The 27,982-nt window shown below is 42.2% G+C and overlaps 1 protein-coding gene and 1 pseudogene across 5 annotated transcripts in view; one reads left to right on the top strand and one right to left on the bottom strand.

The window, feature by feature from the left end:
* The window catches only part of LOC101024460, a 47,368-nt pseudogene extending 41,586 nt beyond the window's left edge, over nucleotides 1–5,782 (top strand). Inside the window, exon 3 of the transcript XR_004185997.1 lies at nucleotides 136–5,782. The product of XR_004185997.1 is annotated as a myotubularin-related protein 5-like (transcript). The remainder of the gene's footprint in view (nucleotides 1–135) is intronic.
* Nucleotides 1–27,982, bottom strand: part of XKR4 (XK related 4) — a 408,833-nt gene that overhangs the window by 65,273 nt on the left and 315,578 nt on the right. The window lies entirely within an intron of this gene.

Genomic DNA, 27,982 nt, shown 5'->3' with positions numbered 1-27,982 from the left:
TATTGATTACTCTTTTTCCTGAGTATGGATCATACTTTCCTAATTATTTGCATGCTTAGTAATTGTTTTGCCCAAAAAGGGAAATTTTAGATAATATATTATGTCAACTCTGAATTCTGATTAATTTTTCTGAAGAGGAATACACCAACCTTTGTTGCTGTCCTCACCGACATCAACTCCAAGCACCACTACTGCGCTGCTTGACCTTCTGGGAGCCGGTGGAGCCTTCACAGCAGGAAACAATGCGTGCTCAGGATGCCACAGAGAGGGAGGAAGAGGAGGATGAGGGAGGCCAGACGCACCTGTCGCCCACAGAGCCTGCCCCATATGCCCAGATGTTTGCCCCAAAGACGCTGGTGCTGGTGTAGCGACTTGACCACGCAGAGGTATTCAGGAACGGCCTCAGCCTCATCTATGCCATCCATGTGGAGGGCCTGAAGGTGTTCCCAGGGAATGTAATTAGGAACCTGCTGACGTGCACCGTGCCCCTGGCTGGGGGCTCATAGAGGACGATCTCTTTGGGGGCTGGTGATCAGCAGGTCATCCAGACTCCACTGGCTGACTCGCTGCCCATCAGCAGCTGCAGCGTGGCTCTGCTCTTCTGCCAGCTGAACATCACCAATGTGCTGTTTTTGTTCTGTGTCACCCTCACAGAGCACAAGGTTCTCTTCCTGTCCCCTAGCTACCAGCAGCTCGCTGATGCCCGCAGGGGCCTCCTGGCATTGCTGTTTCCTCTCAGATACAGCTTCACCTATGTGCCCATCCTGCCGGCCCAGCTGCTGGAGGTCCTCAGCACACCCATGCGCTTCATCATCGGGGTCAACACGGCCCTCTAGGCAGAGACCCAGGAGCTGCTAGATGTGATTGTTGCTGATCTGGATGGAGGGACGGTGACCATCCCTGAGTGTGTGCACATTCCACCCTTGCTAGAGCCACTGCAGAGTCAGACGCACAGTGTTCTGAGCATGGTCCTGGACCTGGAGCTGGAGTTGGTTGACCTTGCCTTCCCTCCACCCACGACGTCCCCCTCCTCCCTGAAGATGCAGGACAAAGAACTGTATGCCATCTTCCAGCGGCTCTTCGATCGGCTGCTGCAGGGCTATCTCTGGTGCCTGCACGTCATGCGCATTCACCCGGAGCCTGTCATCCACTTCCATAAGGCAGCCTTCCTGGGCCAGTGTGGGCTGGTGGAGGACGATTTCCTGATGAAGGTGCTGGAGGGCATGGCCTTTGCTCTCTTCATGTTGGAGCGTGGGGTCCCGTACCGCCCCACGGAACTGTTTGATGAGCTGGTGGCCCACGAGGTGGCATGCAGGCGGGCGGATGAGAACCACCCCCAGTGTGTCCTGCGTCACATCCAGGAACTGGCAGAGCAGCTCTACAAGAACGAGAACCTGTACCCAGACTTGGCGATGCACAAGGTACAGAGGTGGGTGACAGCAGCCATCTGCGATGGGCGCCCCAGCCCTTCCCCTAGCTAGATGAGGGCACCATGCAGTGGATCGTGGACCAGGCTACTGCCAAGATGCAAGGGGCACACCTAGCCATGAAGGCTGAAAGGAGGACCACAGGGCCCTCAGGGCCCCACATGACTGCCATACTGGATCGGTGCAGTAGGCTGCAGGTTAACAGCGCTGGCCGGCCTGAGGTTGTGGGCAATTGCATCTCCCATGAGTTTGAGGGGAAGCTGCTTGAGGCCAAGAAGCTGCTCTCAGCCGTGCTGAGGGCCCTGAAGAGGCGAGCTGCCCGCCGCTGCCTCACCCAGGAGCTGCACCTGTATGTGCAGCAGAACTGGGCGGTCCTGGATAACCAGCAATTTGACTTTGTCATCCATATGATGAACTGCTGCCTGCAGGACTGCACTTCTCTGGACGAGCATGACATCTTGGCTGCTCTGCTGCCTCTGGTCACGAAGCTGGAAGCTGAGCCGGAGGGGTGAGGCAGTTCTCTTACAGCTGTGTGCAGGAGCACGTGGTGTGGAGCATGCCAGAATTCTGGGAGGCCATGTTCTATTGGGACACGCAGACTCAAATCTGGGCCCTCTATCTGGAGCCAACCAAGGACCAGGCCCCTGCCCAGGAGGTTGGGGAGGCACCTTCCCAGGAGGATGAGCAAGCACTCTGCCCTAGACGTGGCTTCTGAGCAGTGGTGCCTGTGGCCATCCTTGAGCGGTGAGAAGCAGCAGGAACTGATGCAGAAAGAGGAGAGCATGGTGTTCAGCCAGGCCATCCACTATGCCAACTGCATGAGCTACCTCCTGCTGCCCCTGGACAGCAGCAAGAGCCTCCTGCTTCAGGAGCTCCCAGGCTGGGAGACCTAGAGAGCACCAGCAACAGCCTGGTCCCCAACAGCATGGCTGGCAGTGTGGCTAAGAGCTATGACACGGGGAGCGGCTTTGAGGACACAGAGGCCTGCAATGTAGCTGGGGCTGTGTTCTGCTTCATCAATCGCTTTGTGGACAAGGTTTGCACAGAGAGTGGGGTCACCAGTGACCACCTCAAAGGGCTGCATGTCATGGTGCCAGACATCATCCAGATGCACATCGAGACTCTGAAGGCTGTGCAGCGGGAGAACTGGAGGCTGATGCCCACCCAGAAACCAAAGCTACTGAGGCCGCGCCTGCTGTCTGGTGAGGAGTGTGTGCTGGACGGCCTGCGCATCTACCTGCTACCGGATGGGCGTGAGGAGGGTGCCGGGGGCAGTGCAGGGGGGCCAGCACTGCTCCCAGCTGAGAGCACCGTCTTCCTCATCACGTACCACGTCATCTTCACAGGGATGCTCACAGACCCCCTGGTGGGGGAGCAGGTGGTGTTCCGCTCCTTCCCGGTGGCCGCGCTGACCAAGGAGAAGTGTATCAGCGTCCAGACCCCTGTGGACCAGCTCTTGCTGGATGGGCTGCAGCTGTGCTCCTGCACATTCCAGCTGCTGAAAATGGCCTTTGATGACGAGGGGGGGTCTGACAGTGTCGAGCCCTTCTGCAAGCAGCTGCATAAGCTACGGTACACGCTGGATGTCAGGGCCACCTTCTCCTTCATCCTGTGCTCTGCCTACACACTGGGCAGGTCACCCCGTGTCACCAAGAACAAGGGTCTTTCCCTCAGAACGCTGTCCCGGAACCTGGTTAAGAACGCCAAGAAGACCATCGGGCGGCAGCATGTCACTCGAAAGAAGTACAACCCCCCCAGCTAGGAGCGCTGGGGCCAGCCCCCTGAGGACCAGGAGGACGAGATCTCAGTGTCTGAGGAGCTGGAGCCCAGCACGCTGACCCCGTCCTCAGCCCTGAAGCCCTCAGACCGCATGACCATGAGCAGCCTCCTGGTGGAAAGGACTTGCTGCCGCGATTACCAGTACCTCGGCCTGGGCACCCTGAGCAGCCGCCTGAGCTGGGTCAAGTCTGAATCCTTCTGCATTTCTCCGGTCAGCCGCATGTATGCCATCTGCTGCAGCTACCCGGGGTTGCTGATCATGCCCCAGAGTGTCCAGGACAACGCCCTGCAGCGCGTGTCCCACTGCTACCGCCAGAACTGCTTCCCCGTGGTCTGCTGGCGCAGCGGGCGGTCCAAGGCAGTACTGCTGCGTTCTGGGGGCCTGCATGGCATAGGTGTCATCGGCCTCTTTAAAGCCCAGAACGCACCTTCTCCAGGCCAGTTCCAGGCGGACTCGAGTAGTGTGGAGCAGAAGAAGTACCTGCAGGCTGTGGTCAGCTCCATGCCCCGCTACTCCGGTGCATCCGGACGCAACACACTTAGCGGCTTCTCCTCAGCCTACATGGGCAGCCACATTCCCAGCCCCAGAGCCAGGGTCACCACACTGTCCAACCCCATGGCAGTCTCAGCCTCCAGACTGACTGCACCTCGAGGTAAGTGGGGGCAGTGTCGGGATTAGTGGGCGCAGCAGTGGGCTTGGTGCCAATGTGGGCACCTGGCTAGCTGGCAGAGACGTGCTGGCCCCACCCCAGGCCAACGGGTGCCCCCTGCCCCCCAACCAGGACTTCCTGTGGCTGCAGCGAGCAGCCCTCTACATCCTCGGGGACAAAGTCCAACTCAAGAGTGTGAGGCCAGATCCCCTGCAGCAGTGGGAGCTGGTGCCCACTAAGGTATTCCAGGAGCGGCAGGTGAAGGCTAGCTTCAAGAAGCTGCTGAAGGCATGTGTCCCAGGCTGCTCTGCTGCTGAGCCCAGCCTAGCCTCCTGCCTGCCCTTGCTGGAAGACTGGAGTGGCTGATTCAGATCCACAAGCTGCTGCAGGTGTTGGTGCTGGTGGGGAGCTCCTGTACTCAAGCTCCTCCGTGCTGATGGGCCTGGAGGATGGCTGGGCCATCACCACGCAGGTGGTATCCTTGGTGCAGCTGCTGTCAGACCCCTTCTACTGCATGCTGGAGGGGTTCTGCCTGCTGGTGGAGAAGGAGTGGCTGTCCTTCAGTCATCGCTTCAGCCACTGGAGAGACCACATTCTGGCTGGACAGAGCAGCAGCTTCACACCATCTTCCTGTAGTTCCTGGACTGCCTACACCAGGTCCACCTGCAGTTCCCCATGGAGTTTGGGTTCAGCCAGTTCTACCTCAAGTTCCTTGGCTACCACCATGTGTCTCGCTGTTTCCGGACCTTCCTGCTGGACTCTGACTATGAGCACATTGAGCTGGGGCTGCTGTAAGAGAAGGGGCAGCGCAGGGGCCAGCTGCCTTGCAGGTCTGTGTGTGGACCGGATGAGCAAGAGGACACCCATGTTCCACAATTACATGCATGCACCCGAGGACACAGAGGTCCTGCGGACCTACAGCAACGTGTCCAATCTGAAGGTGTAGGACTTCTACACTGAGGAGATGCTGGCCGAGGGCCCTCCCTATAACCAGAAACTGGCCCAGAGGCCCCCTGAGCCCCAAAGGAAGAATGGTCTGAGGGAGGCACTCCCCAGAGCAGGCGCAGTATGGTGTGGCCTGCTACCACAGCTGCCCCGAAGCCCAGCCTGACGCCATCTCACGCCTGCTGGAGGAGCTGCAGAGGCTGGAGACAGAGCTGGGCTGACCCGCTGAGCGCTGGAAGGACACCTGGGAACGGATGAGGCTGCACAGTGCCTCAAAGCCCGGCCAGATGGACGTGGCACCCCTAGCTGCCTCCTAGCGTCCCCTGCACCCCACCACCGCTGCTCGCTGGTTATGTACCAGCAGGAGGAACCCCTGGGCTCCACCCTGAGCCTCAGCCTGGAGAGGGACCAGAGAAGTGGCTCCACCGCATCTGGCTCCCACCAGGCTGCCCACTGCAGCACCAGCACCCTGTACAGCCAGTTCCAGACAGCTGAGAGTGAGAACAGGTCCTATGAGGGCACTCTGTACAAGAAGGAGGCCTTCATGAAGCCTTGGAAGGCCCGCTGGTTCATGTTGGACAACACTAAGCACCAGCTGCGCTACTACGGCCACCGTGTGGACACTGAGTGCAAGGGTGTCATGGACCTGGTGGAGGTGGAGGCTGTGGCACCTGGAACGTCCACCATGGGCGCCCCTAGGAGCGTGGATGAGAAGGCCTTCTTTGACGTGAAGACAACACGTCTCGTTTACAACTTTTGTGCCCAGGACGTGCCCTCGGTCCAGCAGTGGGTGGACCGGATCCAGAGCCGCCTGTCGGAGGCCTGAGCCTCCGGGACTTGCCTGGCTGCTCTGCTTCCAGTCGTTACCGACCACTAGGGGTGGGCAGGGCCGCCCTGGCCGTGTTTACAGCCCCAGCCCGGCCCTTGGCAGTATTGAGGCCCCGAGCCCCCTGCACTTGTGTGTACAGGCCCGGTCCCTGCCCCGCCCCGCCCTGCCCGGCCGGCCCTAACTTATTTTGGCGTCACAGCTGAGCACCGTGCCGGGAGGTGGCCAAGGTACAGCCCACAATGGGCCTGTAAATAGCCCAGCCAGCCGGCTGCAGGCGAGTTGTTTCTAGAACCAGAGTCTATATAAAGAGAGAACTACCGCAAAATAAAATAAAATAAAATAAAATAAGAATAAATATCTCAATTTATCACCTTTCATCAATTTTCGACAATTTTGTCCAACTTTATATGTTATTATTTTTTTAACCTGAGAAGATTTGCTAATCTCTTAATACCACCATGGCTAAAAGTTCAAGTCATTTATTATTTATATAATAAGTCATAACATTGGATTTTAGGGCTACTGGAAGAGTTCAATGCTACATGCTCTTTTGGGTATGTAAGGCCTCAATCACAGAGTCACAGGCAGTTGCTTATCCTTCCACTGACACTCTCTTTATTTTTCTTTATTTGTAGTAATTTTGTTTATTTGTATACATGGCTGTCTTGGTTGGTTCACCATGGTTCTTTACGATGCTAGGAATAGACATAATGTACAAAATGTGGCTTCTAGCTTCATCTCTGCTCTATGAAGCAAAGCTTCAGCCAACCAGGTTGACTACTGCATTTTAATTGATTATTGTTATGTAGGGCATGTGGGAGATCTTTAGTGGGAGAGATGAATAGTGGGCAGGAAACCAGAAAACCAAGGATTATGATAACCTTACTAAAGAGTAGAAATTCACTAAGAGAAAAATAAATAAAATGTGCTAGTTAGCAAACTCCACCTGCAGCCTCTTCCCTAAACCACATTTTCCTCACTGATTAAATCCATCTCACTTATGAGCTAGACATTACGCAGATGTGCAGATTTTGGCTTAATTAATCAAAATCCAGTAGCATGGGTTTGCCTGGATTCATTTTGATTGCAAAAATCCCTTCAATCAGTGACTTGTAAAAGAAATGTTCAGATTTTCAAGACTAAATTTTGTTTTTCACAAAACGTTTTTCATTTCATTGATTGGTACTTGTGCACACCGCATCTTGTTCTCTGGCTAGAAGTCCAGGTGTATGGGAAGAAGACGGCTTTATTGAGTCACTGTTTTCCAGAGCAGTGACTATTTTATGTGAATAAAATGAAGTTTAATAAATTGTCAGGCTTATGAATAGAAACTTATAAAGCAGAGAAGAGGAAATCGATTCCTGGCAACCTAAAAATATACCAAAGAAAGAAAGAAACTGCAAAATTGTACAAGCTTGGCTGTTCCCACTTTTGCTGTTCTTTTTAGCAAACTTGACAGGCAGTTTGCTTGCCAGCGAGCTTTGTAACTGGGGCTGACTCAATCTCAGGAGTGAGGGTGGGGGCTCGGTGTCATTCACTCGCCAACTGACATCGTATCAAAGTATTTGACAGGCACAATTTACTGTGAGAGGTTAATGTTACCTTTCTTTAAAATGAATAGTTTAATAAACCAAGCATCAAAACTGACTTAAAGAAGTCTCAAAGTCCCCAGTCTCAGACTCCTAATTCTTCAGCTAGAAAGAAAAGGAGCTTATAGGTTGTCCCTTAAAATACTGTAGAAAATACAGTATTCTAAAAATGAAGTTATCAAGAAAAATGTCTTGCCTGAATTTTATTGCAGTCTTTAACAGAACTGCTGGTGATTAGCGGTTTCTTTTCTGTGAAGGGAGGACTACAGGGCTTTTATATAGTAGTGGACAGATATCATTTCATGGTACTCCACAAACTTTTAATGAAAGAATAATGATAATAGTAGATAGTGATACTAACATAGCTGTACAGAACAGTGTAAAAGAATCAAAGGACTTGTTGAATGGAAACTTTACTTCCACCCCTGTTATTATGTGGAGTCTTCCCTTTCTTTCTTGGCCAACCTTTTTGAAAGGCTCGTCTGTGTGTGTTATCTTCCCTTTCTCCCCTCTCAGGTATAATAAGAGCCCTAGGGTCCATCTGCCATCTGTGATCTCAACCTTGGAATGATGCACGGATTTGGCTCTCACTTTCTATCTAATTTATTAAGAAGTCATATCCTCTTTTCAGTCTTGCCATATAGAATGGTTTCTAAGATTCTTTTGTACTCACCTACCTTTTAATTATCAGCAATTCCTAGAGTTGGCTTTGATTCTTTCTCGGCTGACAGATCATAAAGGTCCTGTCCAGATCACTGGATCATATAGGTCTAGATTTGTGTATTTTTACTATTAGTTGCTTCATTCCTTTTTTTTTTTTTCCTCCCAATCAGGTAGGCTATACCATCATTTCAAAAATATTGGGTGAAAGATAGGACTAAGTTACTTCTCTGGGGTTAATGAATTTTTCCCTATCCAATTTTTCTAAACAGAGGGATTGAGGTATTTGACAATAAGCATACAGTTGAGGCAGGCACCATTGCTCTTCTGTAAGGGTTTGCTCTTTGAAGATTCACTGTCTTTCACTCTGTAAATGTTCATTGACCTAAGTGGTCGTTTCCTTGGATAATTGCAGGAATCTCTTTCAGAAGATACTGTCTGGCAAAAGTTTTGCTTGTCATTGAGTAGGTATTTGTCTGATGGTGAAAACATAAAGCCACTGTCCCCTAAACTTTATTGGGCAAGCTGGTCACAATGGACTACTACTGATCCCCTCTTGAAATTGGTCACTTAGCCAGGCACAGTGGCTCACGCCAGTAATCCCAGCACTTTGGGAGGCAGAGGCGGGCAGATCTCCTGAGCTCAGGAGTTCGAGACCAGCCTGGGCAACATGGTGAAACCTCATCTCTACTAAAATACAACAACAAAAAAATTGGCCAGGCCTGGTGGTGTGCACCTGTAATCCCAGCTACTGGGGAGGCTGAGGCAGGAGAATCACTTGAACCCCGGAGGTGGAGGTTGCAGTGAGCTGAGATTGCACAACTACACTTCAGCTTGGGCTACAAAGTGAGATTCCACCTCAAAAAAAAAAAAAAAAAAAGAAAGAAAAGAAATCAGTCAGTTAAAGTTTTCGATTCATCTCCCAGTGCCAAAACCCTGGCAGAATGGCTGTGCCTGCTGAGAGGTTGAGCCCCTGTTATGCACATTGTAACATGTGGATAAAAGTTCCAAGGTTAGTTAGCCTGCACTGGGCCAGGTACCTCCACGTGATGGTTGAGTTGAACTTTCAGCATAGCTTTTTTCTGCCTTCCTGGGAATAAAGCTATAGTTTCAGGGTGGGGGTTGAGCCAAGTATCGGGGTGGAGTGAGGCAGGAGGACGAAGTGCAGCAGCACAGAGGCTGCAGGTTGGAAATGGTAATCTCTCACTGGCTCAGTCCATCAGTCAGCCCTTCGGACAGAAATGGCTCAGAGCTCCAGACAGCCAAGGAGATTTTTCTTTGGAAGATTCTCAGAAGCATACAGTCGGAGGCCTTTTCTGTTAGATTTGGCTTATGCAGCTGGCATTGCTGACAGCATGGCAGCCGATTTAGCAAGGCTTGGTATTGAATACCTGTGTACATGAGTAAAAATGCCTGAAATAACATTGTTGCTACTCTTACTGTGGTAACAGTTACTCTTACAATTGTTTTTCTCATTATCTCAAAGGCTTTTTGTGTGTGATGGAGGAGGGACAGATTGTATCTTCTGATTTGACTAGGGGCAATAGTGGCCAATCAGCAGGCTAAGTGGGAAGGATCCCACCCTAATCTCCCGCCCTAGATAGCACATGCTCTGAGGAACCACTTTTATCTTATCTGTTCATGGTTTAAAAACTTACCCTGCAGACATAATTTCAGGCCAGAAAGTTTAAACTCTGATTTCCAGGGCCTTTTCTCTTAGGGAGAAAATATTTTGCAAGTTTTCCTTAGTTCGGGAAAGCGCTCATATTAACGGGGCAGACATATTCATATAGTCACTTTATATAAAATTAAATACATATAAAATAATCAGAGTATAGTGCCCTTCTGTGATTCGCCTCTCCCACCCAACATTGTGTTTTAAACATTCATACATGTGGCCGGGCACGGTGGCTCACGCCTGTAATCCCAGCACTTCGGGAGGCAGAGGCAGGCAGATCACAAGGTCAGGAGATCGAGACCATCCTGGCTAACACAGTGAAACCCTGTCTCTACTAAAAATACAAAAAATTAGCTGTGTGTGGTGGCGGGTGCCTGTAGTCCCAGTTACTGGGGAGTCTGAGGCAGGAGAATGGCGTGAACCTGGGAGGCGGAGCTTATAGTGAGCCGAGATCGTGCCACTGCCCTCCAGCCTGGGCAACAGAGCGAGACTCCATCTCAAAAAAAAAAAAAAAAAAAAGACAAAAAACCCCCAAAACCATTCATACATGTGAATATAGCTGTGGTTTATTCATTTTCATGGCAGTATAGGATTTCATGATATGACTATGTCACAATTGCTTTTTCCTTTTTATAGTCAATGGACATCTAGGTTGTTTTGCCATAATTGCAGATAATGCTGCTATGAATCATCTTGTACTTATATAGTGATAGGTATGTAAGAATTCTCTAGTGCATATGCATAAAAGTAGAATGGCTGAGTTTTGGGGCTGTGTATATTAAACTTTAATGGATGATGCCAAATTATTTTCTAAAGTGATAGTACATAAAATACATACAGTAACATACATTCCCATTAGCAGTACACAAGAGTTCCTGTCACTCCTCATACTAATCAACACTTGGCATTGTGCAACTTTTAAATTTTCAACTTGCTGAAAATGATTTTGATATATATTTCTATGGTTGCTAAAATGTTTGAGCACAGTTTTGCAAAGTTTATTAGTTATTTGTATTTCCTCTTCTGTGAAATGCCCAAATCATTTGCCTTTTTAGTTGATTATTAAAACTTCTTTACATAAACTTCTTTACATATTCTGGATACTAATCCTTTGCCAATTATATTTCCTGGAAATATCTACTGTTTGTCTACTTCTCTTTCCCATTTTGTGAAGTCTTTTGATGAAAGAAAAAGTACTCATTTTTAATGTAGTTGAATTATTAATAACTCTCTGTATGGTTTTCATTTTCTGTAATTTTAAGAGAAATTAATCCATATCCTGAGTTCACTTCCTATACTTTCTCCTAATGGTTTTATTTTGCTTTTCATATTTTATTTCTTCACTCATCTGAAATTACTTTTATTTTGTGCTATGAGGCAGGAGTCCTTTTTTTTTTGGAGACAGTCTGGCTCTGTTGCCCAGGTTGGAGTACAGTGGTGCCATCTCAGCTCACTGCAACCTCCACCTCCCAGGTTCAAGTGATTCTTGTGCCTCAGCCTCCCGAGTAGCTGGGACTACAGGTGCGTGCCATTATGCCTGGATAATTTTCGTATTTTTGGTAGAGACAGGGTTTTGCCATGTTGGCCAAGCTGGTCTCAAATTCCTGAGCTCAAGTCATCTACCCTCCTCGGCTTCCCAAAGTGTTGGAATTACAGGCATGAGCCCCTGTGCCTGGCCCATTTTGATTTTTAATATACATATATTTAATCCTCAAATCACAAAGGATTCTTCATTCTTGTGGATATGAAGTACCAATTCTGTCATATATTAAGTATTCATATATGCACGGGTCCATTCCTTGGCTGTTTTATTTCATTAATCCCTTCCTGTATACTTGCTGCATTGCTTCATCATTTTAGTTACCAGAATTTTATATTAGTCTTCATGCCTGGCTGTGTCTTGACTATTCTTGAGTGTTCTATATAAATTTCAGAGCTAGCTAGTTATATATACAGAATCCAGTAGGAAGTTTGATTAGAATTATATAATACCTATTTATCACCATGAGGATAAGTAACATCTTCACAATATAGTCTTTTCACATGTATTTCTCTCCACTTATTATGTCTTCTAATGTTTCTGATTAAATTCTTAATTTTTAGATAAAACTCCTACACATCTTTTAGATCTGTTTTGAGATATGATACATTTTTTGCTACTTTGGATATATTATTTCTTTTTGAGAACTTCATTGTCTATTATTTCTGGTGGGAAATATAATTGAATTTTGCATGTTGCACTTGTATTCATCAATTTAATGAACTATGAATAACTAATATTTTCCCCTAGACTTTCTGTTTTATTTTATCTTATTTTATTTTATTTTTTGAGATGGAGTCTCGCTCTGTCACCAGGCTGGAGTGCAGTGGCACAATCTCGGCTCACTGAAACCTCCACCTCCCGGGTTCAAGTGATTCCCCTGCTTCAGCCTCCTGAGTAGCTGGGACTACAGGCACACGCCACCATGCCTGACTAATTTTTTTTGTATTTTAGTAGAGACGGAGTTTCACCTTGTTGGCCAGGATGGTCTTGATCTCCTGACCTCGTGATCCGTCTGCCTTTGCCTCCCAAAGTTCTGGGCTTACAGGTGTGAGCCACTGCTCCCGGCCTTCTGTTTTTTTTTTTTTTTTTTTTTTTTTTAATGTAACTGATTATAAATCTTCAAACAAACAGTATTGTTTCTTCCTAATCCCTATGTCTCTTCCTGTTAAGGATTTTTTAAACAACCTCAATCATTGAACAGGACCTTTGTTGTGGAATTAAAAAAAAAAAATCACTCATGGTTGTAGAAATTTATCAGAAGTTTTTCTGCATCTATTGAGATGTGCCTCCATTAATTTGTTAATGTGGTATATTATATAGTAATATATATTCAAATTTATTAACCTGATACTGGCCTTTGGCTCTTATTGTATACTGCAGTATTCAGTTTATTAATATTTATTTATAATTTCTGTGTCCATGTTCATAAGAAACATGTCCTGTAATTTTTTTCTCAGAATTCCTTTGCTATTTTATATGTCAGTGTTATACTAGCATGATAAATTAGTTGTGTAGTATTCACTTTCTTACCTATAGTTTGTTAAAGATTATAGAATTCACTTGTAAAACCAAATGAGACTGATGTCTCTTTAGAAATATTTGAATGTAGTGATTAATGTTCTTGTGATTATGGAACATTTAGACTTTCCATTCCCCTTTTTTTATTGAGATATATTTTATTTACCATTAAATTCACCTATTTAAAGTGTACAATTCAGTGTTGTCCAACCATTCCCCCATCTAATTCCAGAACGTTTTCATCACCCCCCTTTCCCCCCACCAAAAAAAACCACACATTTCTATTAGCAGCCACTCCCCATGCCTCTTTCTCTCCAGCCTGTTGCAACCACTAATCTACCTTCTGTGTCTTGGATTTTCCTATTCTGGACAATTCATATAAATGGAATCATATAACATTTGCTATTTTGTGTCTGGTTTCTTTCACTTAGCATGATATTTTCATGGTTTATTCATGTAGCATTTATCAGTACTTCATTCCTTTCTAAGGCTAAGTAATATTTTGTTGCATGGCTATACTATGTTTGATTCATTCACTCATCAATCTACAGATGCTTGGATCTTTTCTATTTTTGGCTGTTATAAGTAATGCACTTTAATGTACCAATTTTTCTGAAATGTATATGTTCAAATGTCTTGGGCATATATCTAGGAATGGGACTGCTGCTGGCTCATGTGGTGCCTCTGTGTTTAACTTTTTGACGAACTGTGTTTCAAACTGCATTCCAAAATGGCTGTACCAGTTGACACTCCCAGCATTAATATTTGATGGTTCCAATGTGTTCACATCCTTCTCAACAGTTGTTAGTGTCTATCTTTTTGGTCTTGGCCATCCTACTGAGTATAAAGTGGTATTTATTTCTTTTTGAATCAGCTTTTGTAATATGTATCTTTCCAGAACTTTGTCCAATTCAACCAAGTTTTCAAATTTTTAGGCAGAAAATTATTAGTAATATCTTTTCTTCAGCAAATATATTAATGCCCCTTTTTATTTCTTTTTAAAATTTGTGCTTTCCTGTTAAATTTTTGATCATCATTGTTAGGTATTTGTCGATTTGTTATTATTTTCAAAGAAAAAAATTTTGTTAATCTTTTGTATTGTGTTTTTCTATTTTACTTATTTCTGTTTTCATAATTATAATCTCTTTTTTAAAAAAATTTTTTTGGGCTTACTATTTTCTATTTTTTCCTAATTTGATACCAAACTCACTAACTTTGAGTCTTTCTTCTTTTTCCAACATATTATTTTTAAACTTATAATTTTCTTTTAAACACTGTTTTAGCAGTGTTTAGTTACTCATAAGTAATACTCATAAGTAATAATATATAATGCTTTTATTATTATTTCACCCAAATTATTTTTCAAGTTACATTATGCTCTATACTTCAATTCATGATTTCTGTTTGTGTTGAGAATTCTACCTTTTAACTGACCAACCCTCTTGCTTTCTGCTCTTCTAGTCATCGTTATATATTTTTTAATTAATTTATAACATCAGAATGTTGTAGTCAAAGAAATGTATCGTGTGAAACCAACTCTGAAATATATTGAGACTTGGTTTAGGGTCCAGAATTTGGTTTGTTGTCATAAATGATCCATGCACTACTCTAGAATAACATGTATTATCAAGTCGAGGGCAATGCTCCCCATGTGCCCATTATTAGATCAAGCTTAAAAAATGCATTTTTAAAATATTCTACATACTTCCTCATTTTTGTCTACTTAATCTATTATTTACTGAGAGCTGTGTTAAAATCTGTCAATTTCTCCTTACATTTCTGAAAATCTTTGCCTTTTATATTTTGTTGGTGTATTATTAAATGTCTACAAGTTTAGAACTATTGTATTTTCCTGGTGATTTATTTATTTTTCATTGTAATTACCTTCTATCACTGGCAATGTGCTGTACTTTATTTTTTTATGTTTTTTCTTTTTTTTTTTATTATACTTTAAGTTTTAGGGTACATGTGCACAACGTGCAAGTTTGTTACATATGTATACATGTGCCATGTTGGTGTGCTGTACCCAATAACTCGTCATTTATATTAGGTATATCTCCTAATGCTATCCCTCCCCCCTCCTCCCCACAATAGGACCCAGTGTGTGATGATCCCCTTCCTGTGTCCAGGCGATGTCATTGTTCAATTCCCACCTATGAGTGAGAACATTGAGTATTTGGTTTTCTGTTCTTGCAATAGTTTGCTGAGATGATGGTTTCCAGCTGCATCCATGTCCCTACAAAGGACATGAACTTATCCTTTTTTATGGCTGCATAGTATTCCATGGTGCATATGTGCCACATTTTCTTAATCCAGTCTGTCACTGATGGACATTTGGGTTGATTCCAAGACTTTGCTATTGTGAATAGTGCCACAATAAACATACGTGTATATGTGTCTTTATAGCAGCATGACTTATAATCCTTTGGGTATGTCCCCAGTAATGGGATGGCTGGGTCATTTATGTTTTTTGTTGAGACAGGGTCTCACTCTGTCACCCAGGCTGGAGTGCAGTAGTTAAATCACAGGTCACTGCAGCCTCGACCTCCCAAGCTTAAGTGATCCTCCCACTTCAGCTTCCAGAGTAGCTAGGACTACAGGAATGCATCACCATGCCTGGCTAACTTTAAACTTTTTTTTTTTTTGGTAGAGATGAGGTCTCATTGCGTTGCCCAGGCTGGTATCAAGCTCCCGGGCTCAAGCAATCTTCCTGCCACAGCCTTCCAAAGTATTGGGATTACAGGCATGAGTCAACGTGACCAGCTATGTTGTATTGACAGCTTCTATTTATTCCTGACACTAGAATAATCATACCAGCTATCTTTTTTTAATCATATTTTTACCTTTTAGTGTTTTTGAATCCTTATGTTTTAGGAGTATTATTATTGTTATCACAGATGTAGAAAGAGTCTAATTGCTTTCATGTTTTAATTGTGATTACAGTTCCTTTACAATCATTGTTATTTTCAATATACTTATATATAATTTATGTTTTATATTTGCCCACTCTTTTGGGCTCTTGTTTTCTGCTCTTCTTATCATCATTTTGATTGATTAATATATCCTTCATTCCATTTTTCTTGCTGCTAGTTTGGAAGTTACACACTCTATTTGTATTCTTTTAGAGATTATCTTAGAAATTTTAATGTGCATATTTAACCTAAGGTCTAAATCAGAATATTTGCCCACCTCCCAAATAATTCCCACATCATAACTCCTTTTAAGTCTGATGATTCTATCCAGATTAATGTGCTATTATTTTTGGAGGAATTTATATCTATCTTAAATTCTAACTCCCCCTAAATTAGACTTTTAAAAATTGTTTTAATACCACTACTGTTTGCTTAGATTTACCTACACAGTAATCTTCTCTTATCCCTGCCCTCACTGAATTCCTTCTTGTATCTTCTACCTTTTTTATAGAATCATTCTACCTGGAGTTCAACATATTTTATGTTTCTTTAGTAAAGATCTGTTAATACTAAATTTTCTGTTCTGTTTTATGAAAATATATTTCACTCTTGTAACTAAAACATACTTTTTTTCTGGATACACACTTCTAGGCTGAGAGTTTTTTTAAATCCCTCCATACTTTGAGGATACTACTTTGACATCATCTAACTTCCATTTCTGTTCTTGAGATCCTAGCTGTTAGTAACAAAACTCATTTCTTTGTAAAAATCTGTCTTCGTCCTTCTCTGCACCCTATAGCTCCTTATATTCCTCTATTTATCTTTGTTTTTTTTGGTGTCCTGCAGCTTCATGCTGTTGTGTATACTTAAGGATTCACTTCCATTTATTCTTGTTAAGATTAATTAGGCTTCTTGAATATGAAGATAGACATCTTTAATCAACTCTAAAAAATTCTTTGCTATTACCTTTTCAAATATAGCCTATCTCTATTTTCCTTTATTTTATTTTTCTGGAAGTACAATTAAATATATGTTAACCCTTTTTACTCTATATCATCTATGTATTTTAACATTAAAAAAATTTATATGTCTTTGTCTCTTTGTGTTGCATTTCTTCAGATTTCTCTTCCACTTTACCTATTACTTCTTTGGCTATATCTAATCTGCTGTTTGATCTACACAAGCAAATTTTATTTTAGATTTTCAATGTTTTGCTTTCAGAAATTGTATTTGTTCCTACTCTACCTGATTGTCTCTTATTCCTGAACCATGCTTTCACTTCTTTGAAAATATTTAAAATACTTATTTTATATTTGAATCTAATAGATTCAGTATCTGCTGACTTTGCCAATCTGTTGCTGAGGTCTTCTGCCTCTCACTCATGGTGGTCTGTTCCCTTATGTGTTTAGAGAATTTTGATTGGGAGGGAGCTCATGTTCTTTGGGACTTTATACACGAGCATTATTTGAGGCATGGATTTAATGTGCATTTTTCAGAGAGTATTTGTTTGTTTCTGACTGGTGCTTGGGGATAAAAATCAACCCATGGTACATTCAACTACATTTTTAGCTCGAGGATTCTAAGGTCACACAAGTAATGTGAATTTAAGACACATGTCCATGTCAGAGTGAGCAGGTAGTTGGAAATTCTCACAAGAAACATTTTAATCTTATTTACTTCTCTACTCAGAGTCAAGGCTGAATCACGCAAGGTCCCTATGCAAGACTATTTCCTTCATTTCCCACCCCTCACCCCCGTCCTAGTTTTCCTACACTTTGAGGTTCCGGCTTTATGTGGATATTTCAGATTGGTGTCCTGCACTACTTGGGCTCATTAAAACTCAGTTTCTCTGTCAATAGAAATGAGCAGATGCTCTCCGAGTAAAAGCTAGCGTCATACTTGTTGCTCTGGATAATGCTTTCCTGTTGTTTATAGCCTCTCTTGTCCTTATATTCCTGCCAACTCAGCTATGTCTCAATATTTTAAGATATATTTTATATAATGTTTTATGAGTTTTTATACCAGAGGGTTTTCTTTCTTTATATAATAAGCCATATTGTCAGACATAGAAGATCACCAATTTCTTCTTTAAATTGACTTAGGCAGGCTCATTTCTTGGCATCTTCTTTTATAAGTCTCTCTCTCTCTCTCTTTTTTTTTTTTTCCGAGATGGAGTCTTGCTCTGTCACCCAGGCTGGAGTGCAGTGGCACACTCTTGGCTCACTGCTACCTCCACCTGCCAGGTTGAGCAATTCTGCCTCAGCCTCCTGAGTAGCTGGGATTACAGGTGCCCACCTCCACGCCTGGCTAATTTTTGTATTTTTTTTAGTAGAGACAGGGTTTCACCATGTTGGCCAGGCTGGTTTTGAACTCGTGACCTTGTGATCTGCCCGCCTCAGCTTCCCAAAGTGCTGGGATTACAGGCATGAGCCACTGCAATTCTCTCTTTGTGTTTTGCCTCTTATTTACATATTTTGGTAACCTTCAGACCAGGAAGAAGACTACTGTGAGTCATTATCCCTGAGCATGCAAGGCTATTTCAGTGCATTGCTCTAGGTGTTCCCCTTTGAATTGAATTGGGACTTAGTTAACTTTCTTAAATCTGGTAACATGTCTCTAGAGCCCTGCTCACTGAGTCATTCTCAAGCCACCTTCTCTTGTTCTTGCAGGGACTCTGGCTATTACATCTTCTTTCATGATTGCATCCAGAACCTTTTCAGTTTTAACCTATTCTTCTTGTTTCTGCCTGTTCCTAGTTTCTTTCCTCCTCCTTCCTCCTTCTGCTCCTCCTCCTCCTCCTCCTCCTTCTTCTTCTTCTTCTTCTTTTTTGTTTGTTTGTTTGTTTGTTTGGAGGACCTGCAGAGGCCCTACCTCCCTTGAAAGGTTGCAGCTGCAGTCTCACTCAATTCCCTAGTTTCTTTAAAAGATGGCCATGATTCTTTACACTGCTGCTTTGTCTGCTTATTGAAACTCACTCAATGTTTCCTTTTAGAAATTTCTTATTCTTGTGTTCACATATCTGAATCACCATTGCCAGTCTGTAAGCCACATGCAAAACAAGAACGGTCTGATTTCAGAGCCCATGTCTATACCAATATGCAACACTGCCTCCCAATAAATAAAATTATGTATGTAGAGTAACTAGCACTGTGCAGGTTATACAGTTAGCACTCAACGAGTGTTTGCTGTATCTTCTTATATCACTTATGCTCTCAGATCCATATGATTTTTGGGGAACTGGTGGGGTTTTTAACCACAAGACTCTAACACTGACCATGTAGGTAGCTAGGAACATAATTAGAATGAGGGAAGCTTTGGACTCATGTTATAAACCCTTGAGAGTAGGTCAGAATCCCTGGACTGTCAGTTATATCTCTACTTAACCCTGATTCAAACATCACATGTAAACTTCTAAGTCTGATTTCAGGTAGAAACCTCCTTCTTTAATATTGGAAATTGAGGCTGGGCACAGTGGCTCACGCCTGTAATCCCAGCATTTTGAGGCCAAGGAGGGTAGATCGCTTGAGGTCAGGAGTTCATTCAAGACCAGCCTTGCCAACATGGTGAAAAATAAATATAAATATAAAAAAAATAAAATAAAAAAGATAAAAAAGAAAATCGAATAAGCTGTTTGCTAAAGTCATCTCTTGATTCAGTTTGGACATGAGATTATCATTACTTTTATGCACAACTTACTTCCTTAACAAAAACATTTAAAAATTAGTTTACAATGAATAACACATATTCAATCTCTGTGTTGTATTCTGAACAGGAACACCAAATCCCCTATCTTTTATAAAATAGATTTCCTTGTTCAGAAAACTCAATAGGGCAGAAATAACAATGGAAGTAATAAAACATGCTGTGCGTATACATGTGTGTCGGAGAGCCCCCTGAGAATGTACAGACTCTGGGCTCAGGGAACCAGCTACTGGGCCCTCTGTGATATTTGGGTCAATCAACTCTTGAAGCTCAAAAGATCCATAATGATGATCAAGTCCAACACCTTGGCTTTGAGAAGGGGAAGTAGAGGCTCCAAAAAGAGAAGTGATTTGCGGGATGGTCGCCCCTGAATCCTGTGCCTGGTGCCAGCGAGGCTGTCCTTTCACAGAGACATGACACCGAGCTATTTCTGATGACATGTACTTCACAATAAATTGTCAATCTGTGAGGTTGGAGGTCAAAAGCCCACAGGAAGAAAAGTCCTTTTTGAGTTATAAGAAAAAGCATGGCCCAAGGAAGTCAAAATGTTTTTCCGAAGTAATGGAAAAAGACTTCTGAGGTCAAACCTGAACATGTCTCAGGAATTTTCCAGGATAAACTTTAACTTTTGTGCAACACATTTCTAATTTGGTTGTGGTAAATATAGGCATCTGATCAGGAACTTGTCAAATACTTTTATTTTTAAATTCCTCTTTCCTTAAAAGCACATCTGCAGACTATTCTTAGCAGAGATGTAACATCAATGACTCACTTCTCAATTGACTCTGGTAATGAAGGACTCTCAAGGGTTAAATTTTGGTTGGCTAAATATTGTCATTGCAAAGAGAATCACTGTAAAGCACATAGGCATTTGTGGGAATCGAGAACCTGTTAATTAGTCTTAATAAGAAAAATGTTCCTCATTGAATGTATTACATGGTTCACTTTGAAACCCTATCATAAGATGGCTTGTACATTAAAGATTAACATTGAGAGAGAACAGAGTTCCATACTCAGGAAAAATGGTGTGCTTAATAAATATGTAGCATTTGAAAAAAAAACACGCTGTATTTAAAGGTGATTTGCAACAGGGCAGCTCATTTGGTGCAGCTCAATGTGCAGAAAATGTTGCAGGGCATATGTCTTTCTGTCTTCAGATGGAACACTAGCAGTCTTTTGAAGATCCTGTGGAGGGTTTCGGGGCAGCTAACTTATATCTGAGTATATCTTTTGATTAGATTGAAAAGTTACTGTAAACCTAACACCTTGAGAAGCCCAGGAAGGAGGATCGCTTGAGCCCAGGAGTTCGAGATCAGCCTGGGCAACATGGCAAGACCTAATCACAATAAAAATATTTAAAAAATTAGTCAGGCGTGGTGGCATATGCCTGGGTTCCCAGCTATTCAGGAGGCTGGGGCAGGGGCATTGCTTGAGCCTGGGAGGTTGAGGCTGCAGTTAGCTGTGTTCATGCCACTGCACTCTTTCTTGAGAGAAAGAGCGAGACCACATCTCAAAATTTAAAAAAAAAAAAAAAAAAAGAGATTGCCTATTAGGTCTAGCTGTAGGTAAAGCTATAAAATGGGCGAAATTGGCCACCACTGCAGTCATATGCTGGAGCCTTAATGCTGATCTTTGCCCTGCCCTTAGGGTATGCACAGGGTCTAAGAAATGCCCTAAACTTCAAACTTGTCTCCTTTCCTCCCCTCATGGATGTTTTCCTTCACTGTACTCAATTCTAAGGGAGGAGACTACTCCTTTGGTCTAGGGCACAATGGACAATAATGAGCAACAATTCAAACTAATCCTAGTAAATGTATCATCAAGCTAAAATATTAGCCCTGTAAGCCGACTGAATGTTTTAACCTGGACAAAATGCATGCAGTTTTGGAAAGCCCAAGCAGCTGACACAAAAGCTGGATTGGTGCACGCTCTGGTAGACAGGTGGGGACATGTTTTGACCAGCCAAGACCTCTGTTCCCATTGTATGTATATGAGTGGCCCTGTTTCCAAAAACGTGAACATTTCTTAGACTTTCAGAAGTGACTGCAAGCATGCTAGCATGCTTGTGTGTGTGTAGTGAACTCCATACCCAAGCATTGTTGATTTTTGTGGAGTAAGAAGTTGTATGATGGGTTGCAGGGTGAACCCCACGTGGCACAGCAGGGAAGGGAGAGCTGGCCATGTGTGCCCCTGTGTAGCCTTTCAAGACAGACAAGGACAGCTCTGGGGCAATCAGCAGGCACAGTGTAACTGTGTGAAGGAGCTCTGAAGTAAATTGTTCGTCCGCTAAACAATTAAAAGGCAGCAAAGTCGAAACACAGTGGTATTAATCTTCAGCACACTGAGTGGGTGGAAATCCCATTACCATTAACAGATTTACTCACAGAAGTCCAACATATCCACAGGAGACTCTGTTTGCAAACATTGTATGATGAATAATAATGATAAAACTAAAACCTCAGGACTGTTTATTCTGTGCATGTTAATGAGGTGTAGCTTTTGTCTCCATATCCCCAATCCCATGATGGACTCTCATTTTCAATCTGTCTTGTATTCTGTGATTGGATTTTATCCAATTAACTAATATCTAAACAGTCTTGATTGCCATTTGTGCATACACACACACACACACATATGATAGGTATCAAGTAAGAACAATCAAGATGACGGTTTTCAAACCCATATTAAATTTTTACATAAAATATTTTCAATGTTGGATTTAATTCTTTTTGGTAACACTAATTCAAGTCTACAAAAAAGGCTAAACTACAAAGGCTCCCTTCGTAGCTGATTCAATTAGGTTACAAGTTTTAGAGAACAGAGAGAAAATATGCTGTAGATTTACATTCTGGGTCATTGTTAATTTTCTCTAATGTATATATAAGTGGCCATAATCCTCATTTTACATATGTACTTATTTTTCAGTAAGTAAACTTTTAAAGATAAAGAGTGAAGCACTTTTTTCTTGGACTTGATTTTTCTCTTGTGATAGCTAATTTATTTATTTATTTATTTATTTATTTTGAGACAGGGTCTTGTTCTGAAGCCCAGGCTGGAGTGCAGTCATGTGATCATGACTCACTGCAATCTCAGTCTTCTTGGCTGTGAAGTAATCCTTCCACTTCTGCCTCCTGAGTAGCTGGGACTACAAGCGTGTGCTATCATGCCCAGCTAATGCTTTTTATTTTATTTTTTTATAGAGATGGGATCTCCCTATGTTGTCCAGCCTGGTCTCAAACTCCTAGGCTCAAGCAATCCTCCCACCTCGGCTTCTCTAAGTGCTGGGATTACAGGCAAAGAACTAGATTCTTGCTCTGCATCCCTTCCTCCTAATCCTCATTTAATACACACTTGCTGTGTCTACTGTACATAACAAGACAATTAGCTCCCTTCTCTCCTCTTCGATCTTTTTGGTTATACTTGACTTTCCAAAGGTTTCATTTGTTTAAGGAATGTTTTTCCCTTTAAAGAGGTGACAATGCCTTTTTGTCTCGGGTGAAGTAGTCTCATAGAAAGCGAAACTTCTCTTCGTGTACAAATGACCATTGGTAGACCCATAAAAAGAAAACTATACTTAAATCAGTAATCCTGAAAATGAGAGTATAAAAAGGAAATAGAGCCCAAGTTAATGATTTGCTATTATTATCTCTTCCTATATTAACTATCGTTTGGTCACAATTATAATACAGAGAACTAAATCCTATGTATAATGTCATCATTTAGCAACTTCTGTATAGGCTCACTATTACTTTATGCCATTAATGAAAACACAGTCTCTCTTTGGTGTGTTATAATTCCAAGGCACAGCTTGTTTGTTAACTAGTATTTAAGAAATTCTAAATCAATTGCATTTACATAGTTAATTCTTTTCCTTTGTCACATATTTTGGCCTCAGTATTTGGTCTCAGTAATTCTTGGGCTGTGGGGGGAAAAAATAAAACCTTGTTACTGTGAAAAAAAGTGTCATATGAATTTTTTAAAACATGAATTCGAATTTCAGGTTTAAATTTTAAAACATGTAAAGTAAACTACACAAAAGTGATACTCCTTTATGAGCCAGTTTGCCACCTTGAAGTCTGGACACAGAGAACAGGATATGAGTGAAGACCCTACCCTGCCTGCTACTTCATTCAGAAAGGCCTTTGGCGGCCACAGAAATCCCCACATTGAAACGTGCATTCCATGATCTCCCTTTCCTTTGCTCTCCTCTAGTGTCAGAAGGAAAGGTAAGATCAAGCAGGGAAAGAGCCTAGATTTGAGAGGGCCAAGCGTAGACTGTTTTTTGGAAAAAGTTAATGAAAATAAGGTTCAGGAAGGCAGACAAGAAGGCTTCCTGGAAGAAATGGGAGCAATAGGAATATGACTAACATAATTTCTCTGGTAAGTGGAATTTTCTGTGAACCTCAGATTTTTTGCTTCAAAACATTTTCATATTTACAAAGCAATATTTAATGTATAGATATGTTCAACAATCCACCACTTACCTATGGTAAAGATCACTGCAATACCAATGAAGACCCCTTTGCTCTCACTATCTGTCTTTTTCTAATTGAAGACAAAGCCAAACTGGCGATGCAAGGATCATACAGGGAGCAGGAGGTTTACTGCAGCACAGGGGCACGAAAGGCCTGCACTGGCACAGCGTTTACTTCCTGCCAGGTGCCATTTAAGGAACTTTACAAATATTTAATCTTCGGAAAACCCCTAGGAGGTAGGTGCTACAATCGCCCTCATTTTTCAGCTGAGGAGACAAATGCAGAGAGGTTAAAATACTGGTCCAAAGTCACATAGCTGGTAAATGGTGGAGCCAGGATTCCAACCCAGGTGGCCTGGCTTCTGAGTTCACTACACATTGCAACAGTGAATAACCCTCCTCCTGCCCCAGCCACCCAGCATACACACAAGTCGATGCTCAGATTGCAGGGAGCCTTCTCCTGGATAAAATTTACAACCATAGAGAGAAGGCATTTAAAATTATAGAAAGAGCTAAATGCTATAACCCACAATATTATGTGAGCATGATTGGATTAACTGTCAATGGGTTTGCTTTTCCAGTTCATGAAGAAAGAATCAGAAGCTAGAAAGAGCTAAATGTTATAACCCACAATATTATGTGAGCAGGATTGGATTAATGATCAATGGGTTTGCTCTTCCAGTCCATGAAGACAGAATCAGATGCTAGAACAGTTCAGCTGAGTAACTCCAACAAATGAGTCTTACCTGATAATGGCGAATTTTTCTTGAATAGGTCGTTAGCTTCTTCAAGAAGACAGTTGAGAAAAACTACAGAAGGTAGTATCAGATGACAAAAATATACATAAAAAGTATTTTATTTTTATATTCAGCCACATTCAGCCAGGAACTGAAATGTTTGATTTCAGATGCCTGCATGTAGTGATAGTAGTCAAATACCCTGAGAAATGGAGAAGTTGTACACACTATGTATCTGATGTTTTTGATAAATGCTAAGAAAGAATTGGCTTTGATAATATAAACGCAGGTGTATACATTTGAGGCTCAAAATACTAGGGACAACATGAGGAGTTTTCAAGCCAAAAATAATCTGCTTTCCTGAAATCTCAGCAGGTGAAGATAATTGATCTTTAGTTGTAGTTACTGATATTATTAAATACTGGCATTTAAAGGCATTTTGAACTTTGATTCTGAATTCCCTTTAACATGAAATAAATTCACATTCAATGTATACATGGAGTTATACAGCCTAATGATGTTTTGGGAATTAAAGAAATTCTGTCTATTAACATCACTAAAAAGCTTCTCTCTATACATAAAGCAAACAGAGGCACTTAGATATTTTTTCTCTCTTCTGACATTTTGCTTTATCTCAGGGAAAAGACTAAAGTTCAATGTGAGCACATTCTAATTACTTCTCCAATTAAGGTCCAGCCACTTCCACTACATTTGACGTATTACTTAATCAAACTCCTTTACAAATCTTTTTCTAAAGAAGCTTTTCAATTCGAGATAATTGTGGGTCCACATGCAGTCTTAAGAAATAATATGGAGAGACCCTGTATACCCTTTACTCAGTTTGCCTCCCTGCCCATGGTAACTGCTAGGGGCTGAATTGAACTGAATTGTGTCCCTTGCTCCACATTCATATGTTGAAATCCCAGTACCTCAGAATGCGACTCTATTTGAAGACTGAGGCCTTAAAGAGGTAATTAAGTTAAAATTAGGTCGCTAGGGTGAGTCCTAATCCTGTAGGACTGATACAGAAGGAAGACCATGTGAAGACACCAGAAGACAGGCAGCTACAAGCCAAGGAGAGAGGCCTCAGAAGAAACCAACCTTGCCTACACCTTCAACTCAGATTTCCACACTCCAGAATGGTGAGATATAAATTTCTGTTGTTTTTTTTTTTTTGAGCCACAGTCTATGATACTTTGCTAAGGCAGCCCTAGCACTAATACAGTGACATCTTACAATACTATAGTAGGATAGCACAGCTGGAGTACTAATATTGACACAATCAGGAAGCAGAACATTTCCATCACCACTTTCAGCCACAACACCTCCCTCCGTCCTTACCCCATCTTTACCCTCTGGCAACCAATCATCAGCTCAGTATTTGTATAATCTAACATTTCAAGAATGTTATATAAATTGAATTGTCAGTTTGTTTATTAATGCACCGATTGAAGGAAATGTAGATAGCTTCCAGTTTGGGGTATTATGAATAAAGCTGCTGTGAATATTGATGCACAGGTTTTTGTGTGGACATATTTTTAATTTCTCAAGTATAAGTGTCCAGGAGTGCAATGGCTTGGTCATATGCTATTTTAATGTTTCATTTTTAAAGAAATTGCCAAACTATCTTCCAGAGTGGCTATATCATTTTTAATTCCCATCAACAATGTGTTGGGGGGGATGCGGAATTCATTTTCTCTGCATCCTCACCAGCATTTGGCATAATTTCTACTTTTTATTTTAACCATTATAATAGGTAAGTAGTAATATTTCATTGTAGCTTTAATTTGCATTTACCTAACAGCTAATGATTTTGGAGCATCTTTTCATATGCTTATTGCAATCTATATATCCTCTTTGGTGAAATGTCTCTTCATATCATTTGCCCATGTCCCAGTAGATTATTCGGGTTTTTTTATTGTTGAGTTTTGAAAGCTCTTTGTATTTTCTAGAACTAGTCATTTGTCAGATGGGTGGTTTGTAAATATATTCTCCCAGTGTGTACTGTAGCTTGTTTCTTCCCTTAACAGTGTCTTCTGCAGAGCAAAAGTTTAAAATTTTTGTAAAGCCCAATTTAGCAATTTTTCTCTTTTTCTTTCTTCCCTTTCCTTTCCTTCCTTCCCTTCCCTTCCTTTCCCTCCTTTCTTTCTTTCCTTCCTTCCTTCCTTCCTCCATTTTTTTGAAAGACAAGGTCTTGGTCTGTCACCCAATCTAGAATGCAGTGGTGTGTTCAGCTCACTGTAACCTTGAACTCTTGGGTTCAAGTGATCCTTCCACCTCAGTGCCCCAGTAGCTTAGCCTCCAGAATAGCTGGTATGACAAGTGCATGTCACCACACCTGGATAATTTAAAACATTTTTTTTTCATAAAGATGAGGTCTTGCTATGTTGCCCAGGCTGGTCTTGAACTGCTGGTCTCAAGCAATTCTGCCTTGGCTCCCAAAGTTCTGGGATTACAGGCATGAGCTACCGCATCCGACCTCAATATTTCTTCCTTCCTTCCTTCCTTCCTTCCTTCCTTCCTTCCTTCCTTCCTTTATCAATCTTGCTTTTGCTATGAAGTTTAAAACTCTTTGCTCTAGATCCCCAAAGTTTTCATGAGTGTTATCTTCTAAAGGTTTTGTAGTTTTATGTTGTACACTGAAGTCTGTTATTCATTTTGAGTTAATTCTTGTATAAGAAGTGAGATTTAGGTTGAAGTTTTTTGTTTGGTATTGTCTATGAATGTCCAGTTGCTCCAGCACCATTTGTTGGAAAGACTATCTTTATTATATTAAATTGCCATCACATCTTCACAAAACATCAGTTTGATATATTTGTGGATATATCGTGTGTCCATTCTGTGTTAGTTCCATTGATCTATGTGTCTGTTTCTTCAGCAATACCACAACGTCTTGATTACTGTAGCTATACTGAAATTGATTCCTTCCATTTTGTTCTTCTTGTCCAGAACTGTTTTAGCTATTCTATGCAAATTAAAGCTGCAATGAAATATTACTACTTACTTAGTGTTGAGCTTGCTTTTCCATATAAATGTTAGAATAATTTTGTCTATATCTAGAGACACTATTGCTGAGATTTTGATAAGAATCACACTAAACCCACATCCATCTGGGAAGAATGGACATCTTTGCTATGTTGAGTTTAAAAATTAATGAACATGGTATGTCTTTCCATTTACTTAGATCCTTTTCACTTTCTTTCATCAGTGCTTTATAATTTTGGCATAGAAGTCCTGCACATGTTTTGTTGACTCTACACTCAAGTAGAAGGGCTCCCTGGTCTCTACTGGGTGGGTGTGGAAGTTCAGGCTCCCCATACAGTCTCATGTGACACAGGGAGGAGTTGAGAAAAGCAGACTCGCTGCCTAGTGGGGATGAAAGTCCAGACTTCTTCTCTAACAGCACTCCAGTGCAGTTTGGGATGGCTTGTTACAGCCTGATCAGGGTGGAAGTCGTCAGCTCCTTGCTTAGCCTTGGTGGTGTGAATGAGGGTTGGAAGTGTTTTCTGTGGTGTTTGGCTGGAGTAGAGTGGTAACTG

This window comes from Papio anubis, chromosome 8, assembly GCF_008728515.1.
Source record: "Papio anubis isolate 15944 chromosome 8, Panubis1.0, whole genome shotgun sequence".
In the NCBI taxonomy this organism is placed as follows: Eukaryota; Metazoa; Chordata; class Mammalia; order Primates; family Cercopithecidae; genus Papio; species Papio anubis.
Note: the sequence above shows the minus strand (reverse complement) of the source record. Positions and strands in the feature narration are given on the sequence as shown.